This window comes from Eschrichtius robustus, chromosome 2 (assembly GCF_028021215.1).
Source record: "Eschrichtius robustus isolate mEscRob2 chromosome 2, mEscRob2.pri, whole genome shotgun sequence".
NCBI classification, from domain to species: Eukaryota; Metazoa; Chordata; class Mammalia; order Artiodactyla; family Eschrichtiidae; genus Eschrichtius; species Eschrichtius robustus.
In genome coordinates, this window is record NC_090825.1 from 8,597,648 (window position 1) to 8,603,435 (window position 5,788).

The window sequence follows — 5,788 nt, forward strand, 5'->3', positions numbered from 1 at the left end:
AGGGGCTGTGAGGTCAACAGTAGTTTCTCACTAAGAGCTGATTTGCCTTTTTCACCGTGTTGACAGCTGCACTGATGGTGCAAAAGCAGTGACGGGTAAAACTCATGTGAGCGGGGATCAGGTGGTGGTGCTGGAAGCTGTATTCCTCACCACCACCCGCTTAGGAAGCCACTCTCACTGACGGGTGACCTCGAAGCAGTGCCGGCCACGGAGTCATTAGATTTCGGCCCCTGAGTACACGGCGTCTCGGTGCTCTCGACACAGCAAGTGTGTGAAGCACCTCACGTACCAGGCACGGCGGCCGCCTCAGCTGGACTGGCCCCTCCCCGTGGGCACCGTCTTTACTTAAACGTGACTGACAGCCGGTTACTCGCACGTGTGCGTGACGGACGGCTGCTCAGAAATGAACTGTGACCCTGTCACTTCAGTGGAACTCCTACAACAAAAGTACCATAGTCCGGGTGGCTTAGACAACACAGCTCTGGAGGCTGGCAGTCCAAGATCAAGGTGCCGACGGGGCGGTGTCTGGTGAGAGCGCGTGTAGGCGGCAGCCCCCTGCTCTCTGTGTCCTCAGTGGCTCCGGGAGGGTCTCTGGAGTCTCCCTCTTTCTCTCCCCACCGCCCCACCCCGCCAGCAATGACTGATGGTATTTGTGCGTGGCTCAGTAAGCTAGTATTTTCCAATCTTCAGTATATTACGGTCTCGTTCTTGGGTAGGTGGACCAACGTAACAGAATGAAAAGTTGATTGAAACTACCACTTGTTCTGTTTTGGAAGAGACTAAAACAGAATATGCACTGTTTTCCAACTACTGAACATATTGATGTGCCCAGACTCTACATTGCACTGAATTGAATGTGTTGTTAGAAGCAGATGTGAGAACCCACTGTCCTCTGTTAAGAGAGACATTGAGGAGATTTGCAGTAGTGGAAAACAATGCCACTCTTCTTTTTTTGTTTTGGAAAATACAAAAAGTGTACATTAACGTTGTGTGTTCATTATTATTTTAAAATAAATATTTGCCCTAATTTTTTAGTTTTATTTTCTAACACACTAAATGCCAACAGGTGTAACTGACAAAAACATAAGCTCTTGGGAGGAGGGGGGAGGGTCCTCAGTAAGTTTTTTTTTTTTTAATTATTAGCACCTTTAATTATTTATTTATTTATGGCTGTGTTGGGTCTTCGTTTCTGTGCGAGGGCTTCCTCTAGTTGCGACAAGCGGGGGCCACTCTTCATCGCGGTGCGCGGGCCTCTCACTATCGCGGCCTCTCTTGTTGCGGAGCACAGGCTCCAGACGCGCAGGCTCAGTAGTTGTGGCTTACGGGCCCAGTTGCTCCGCGGCATGTGGGATCTTCCCAGACCAGGGCTTGAACCCGTGTCCCCTGCATTGGCAGGCAGATTCTCAACCACTGCGCCACCAGGGAAGCCCTCAATAAGTTTTTCAGCGCATCCAGGGATCTTGAGATGAAAACGTTTGAGAATTACTACATTAGCACCTTAAATCCTCATGATAATGCCGGTCATTGCCAAGAGACGCTGCATAGTTTGCACCATTCACTCATTAAGATAAACTCAAGTTTATACAGTGCTGAAAATCTGCAGTTACCAAGATATTGTATGATCTTGACCCGTTTCAAGGACGGTTGAAGCTGGTAGTGTGAACTTCCAGCTTCTGTGCTCCCACCTATGGTCACCTTGGCAGCCCATCCATCCCCCTCCCTGTGGCAGGCAGGATTCCAAACCAGGGTTCAGTCTGGTTATGCACTCATCCAATCAGACGCTGATCTAGGTGCTGCTGTGAAGGGACTTTGCAGATGGCATGAAGTACTAGTCAGCTGACCTTAAGAGAGGGAGGTGATGCAGGTGAGCCCCGTGTCATCACAGGAGCCCTTCATGGTCACAGAAGGGAGGTGCAGGTGAGAAGGACTGGATACCCCCCTGCTGGCCCTGAGATGCAGGGACCGTGTGCAGTCCCTGAAGACAGGCCCGAAGGGGCCGAGGAAGGAGACGGGGCCTCGGTCCCGAACTGCAAGGGGCAGCTGTGGCAAAAACTGGGGTGCACACTTGGTCCTTGAACAACACGGGTTAGGGGCGCCGCCCACCTGCGCAGGTGAAGGCCCCTGAGTGACTTACAGCCGGCCCTTTGGCCCTCCATACACTCAGTTCCACATCCGAGGATTCAACCAGCTGTGAATCGTGTAGCGCTGCAGTGTTTACTGTTGGAAGATATCCACCTGCAAGTGGACGCACGCAGTCCAGGCCTGTTGTTCAAGGGTCAGCTGTATCTGGAAGTGGATCCTTCCCAGACCTCCTGAAGGGAGACTAACGAGCCAGCAGCTGGACTTTGGCCTTGTGAGACCCAGAGCAGAAAAAACAGCTGAGCTGACCTGGCTTCCCATCTACAGAACTGTGGAATAATACATTTGTCTTTAAGCCACAAAGTTTGTGATCATCTGTCACAGCAGCAGTAGGAAACTCATACACTCCTGTCGTTGTGTGTGTGTGTGGCGTTACCCTAGATTCCATCTCCTCTCAAGCTTGCTTCCTCAGTTCCCCATCTCGGGTAGCCATGAGTGAGCCTCGCCAACACGTGGCCCTTTCTGGGCACCCGACAGGATCGCGCTTCCAGGTTCTGTGACCAGCAGGGCCGTGTGAGCAGCTCAGGCCCGTGAGGGGAGAGAAGCATCACTTCCAGGCCAGAGCGTTGACTAGCCGTGCAGAGCCCTCCAGGGTGCTCTCCTCTCAGCACAGCCAGGTGCATTATTCCAGGGCGGCCGCTCCAGCCTGGCCCCCTGCAGTGACAGTGATGGGAGCCCCCTCCAGCAGCTGTGGGCTTGGAGCAGGAGTGAGTCAGGGCCCTTGGACAGGTTCACCCTGAGAGCTGAGGTCCCCCTGCCTGACAGAACCTCTCCACTGCACCTTCAACCCCCTCGCACCTGCCACCAAGTAGCTCCCCTTAAAAAGCAGAACAAGTCAAGCCCCTCTGGGCCCTGAGGCCTGGGCTCTTCCCTCGTGCCTCTCATTTTCTCTGCAGCCAGCCTGGTTCCCCGCACCCTCTCACCTCCTCTCCTCTCCTCACCCACCGCTGCCCGGCCTCTGGCCCAGCCCTTCCTTCACAGGGAGCTCTGGCCCCTGCTGACTCCCAGGGACGACTTGTCTTGTTCCACACACACCGTGGACTTCTCCCTTCTTTTATTTTTAATTTTTTTAAATTTTTCCCTCCTTTTTGGAACTCTTCCCGACTTTCCTGAACATTCTTTTTTCTCGTTGTCCTCTCGCCCCCCCAGCTCCTCACCCCTGCCCTCCCTAGCTCCCTGCTAAGGTTGAGACGGACATTCAGAAACAACTGCAGTTCGCTCCCCACCCTTACCTGATGACACGCCCGCATGAGACCGGGCTGCTTTCGCCCAACTGCAAACTGATGTCATTTCTCCATCTGGTAGATTTCACACTGAGGAAGACCGAGGGTCAGAGCACTGGGGTGAGCTGCCCAAAGCCGCACGGCTGGCTCGACTTGCTGGGGCCTGGGCGCTGGGCCCCTTCCCCGCTTCCCGCCTCCCAGGCTCTCTCCTTGTCCCGCTCTTGCTCCACAGCCCCTCCGCCCACGCCTGCAAGGCCACCTGGCAGTGGGCTCCCGAATCTCTAGGTCCACGTGGGGCTCCTCTAGTGCCCACCCGCCAGGCCTCCACGCCCCTCCTTCACTGGGCCGGCACCGGGCTGAGTCGGGGGCCGATCAGTCCTGGCCACGGAGCCCCTCGGCTGAGGCTCACTCGGCCTCCTTCGCGGCACACACAGGGAAGCCGGTTGGGGGGTTCTGGGAGAGTTCCCTCCCCAACAGAGATCGAGAGGAACGGGAAGAGCGCCCTTCCCTCCCTTCCTGCGTGGCTGGTGCGTTGTGAGGCCAAGACCTAGAGGAGAGGGCCCGGGATGGCAGGCACCTACCACGTCCTCACACAGTGAGGCCCTGAGCCCCTCCTGATCCATTCAAGGGTGTTCGGGAGAGACTTCAACGTTATTCCCTTAGCTCCTGTTTGTCGGGGTTTCAGTTACTTGCGGCCCAAGAAAACCTAACTGATCTTCCAGGCTGGGCCCAAACCAAACTCTGTTCCCCACAGCCGCACTTGTCTTGCAGTATTCCCGCTCTGGACCATTCACCGTGTCCTCCCAGCTCTCCTCCAGGTGCTCTGGGGCCCTCCTCTCCTCCCTGTCCCCGCCCGGCTCAGGCCCGCATCCCTGCACCCCGGCCCCCTGCGCCCTCCCTCTCCAGGGCGGCATCTTGTCCCTCGTGGGCTCTCACAGGAAAGACGACCATCAGCCCGCACCCCTTCCCGGGGCCTCTGCAGGCCCAGCGACCACGGAAGATGAGGGGCGGCTCCCTGAGGCTGCCGGGATCTCCTTACTCCCCGGCTTCCAGACGAGAAATGTCCCCGATGTCCCTCCCGGAGCCCCAGCCCTGACAAGAAACGGCCCCCAGTCAGCCATGCACGTTGGGCTGAAAGCCCACCCTCCAGCCAGGACCCAAGCCGGCCCCCTCCCCGCAGCCCCACCGGGTGAGGAGCCTCCTGCAGGGCCGGCCCGGTGGGGAGAAAGGCAGCCCTTCAGCGTCTGCAGGGCCTGCGGGCCAGCGGGAGGGACGGCTACCTGCTCTAGTCGTGAGCACTTGGCCAGGTAGAGAGATCCTCTGGGCCGGGACTGAGAAGGACGACCGCTGGGCTGTCACGTGGGGGATGACGGGGTTAGCTGAGCGTCAGCAGGATGCAGCTACAGCACGTGAAGTGGCTTGACCAGTGCAGACAGGCACGCCCCATGCGGTTCCCACCCGCCACCCATGGTTACTGAGGGCTTGACTTGTGAGGGCTACCGAGGAGCTGGGGCTTTGATTTGATTTGATTTTAATTAATTTAAATGTAAAAACTGAAACTTTACCCTTGACACCACCCTTCTGGTTGAACACAGGAGAGATTTGTGATGCCACCCCAGCCCCAGGGAGCAGAAAATGTCAGTGTCTGAAACACCACTGCCTAGGAGACAGCTGGATGGCAACTCTCATCCATCGTTTTTTATTAGCTTTTAGAAAAAGCCACAAATTCAAAAACTCAAAAATTAAGTCTTTAGCTTGATATGATTAGGTCAGTCATTAAAACCCTATTTTAATCTCAAAATTTCTCATAGTGCAATATGTGAACATGACAAATTCATCTGTATTAAGACAGAGATAAAAGTCCAGTTGGGCTTCCCTGGTGGAGCAGTGGTTGGGAATCCGCCTGCCAATGCAGGGGACACGGGTTCAAGCCCTGGTCTGGGAAGATCCCACATGCCGCGGAGCAACGAAGTCCGTGCACCACAACTACTGAGCCTGCACTCTAGAGCCCGCGTGCCACAACTGCTAAGCCCGCGTGCTACAACTACTGAAGCCCGTGCGCCTAGAGCCCGTGCTCCACAACAAGAGAAGCCACCGCAACGAGAAGCCTGCGCACCGCAACAAAGAGTAGCTCCCGCTCGATGCAACTAGAGAAAGCCCACGCGCAGCAACAAAGACCCAATGCAGCCAATAAATAAATAAATAAATAATTAATTTTTTTAAAAAAGAGTCCAATTAAGGTGGGCTTTACCTGAGTTTACATTTCATGCTCTTCACGGTTTTGCCAAATTATTCGTTTTAGAGGATGTGCTCAATTCAAGGCTGGGAAGGCCATACCTGAGCTGTGAGCTGGTCCCTGGATAGCTCTAGGTTTTTACTCATAGTTAGGACATTACTCTACCATCCAAATTCTTCAGGTCCTGACC